The sequence below is a fragment of the Otolemur garnettii genome, unplaced genomic scaffold (assembly GCF_000181295.1).
Source record: "Otolemur garnettii isolate 467f Iridium unplaced genomic scaffold, OtoGar3 scaffold00092, whole genome shotgun sequence".
Lineage (NCBI taxonomy): Eukaryota > Metazoa > Chordata > Mammalia > Primates > Galagidae > Otolemur > Otolemur garnettii.
The window spans coordinates 5,762,012-5,762,223 of record NW_003852487.1 but is presented as its reverse complement, the minus strand read 5'-3'; positions in this window follow the sequence as shown (position 1 = coordinate 5,762,223).

Sequence of the window (212 nt, the reverse complement as noted above, 5' to 3'; positions counted from 1 at the left end):
GTTCATTCAGAAAACGTTCTGCAGGGAAGGCCCCACTGGGTTCCAGTTTTACTTAAGGGTTTGTTGGAGACCCACCAAGTTCTCCAGCTCTGCAGAATAAAAGCCTAGGGCCATGTTCCCTGCAGACCAAGTGATGTTTCAGCCCTTGGCCATTTAAGAATGTCCCTCCCAGATATCACATCACAACAGCTGCCAGCATGCTGAGTATACTG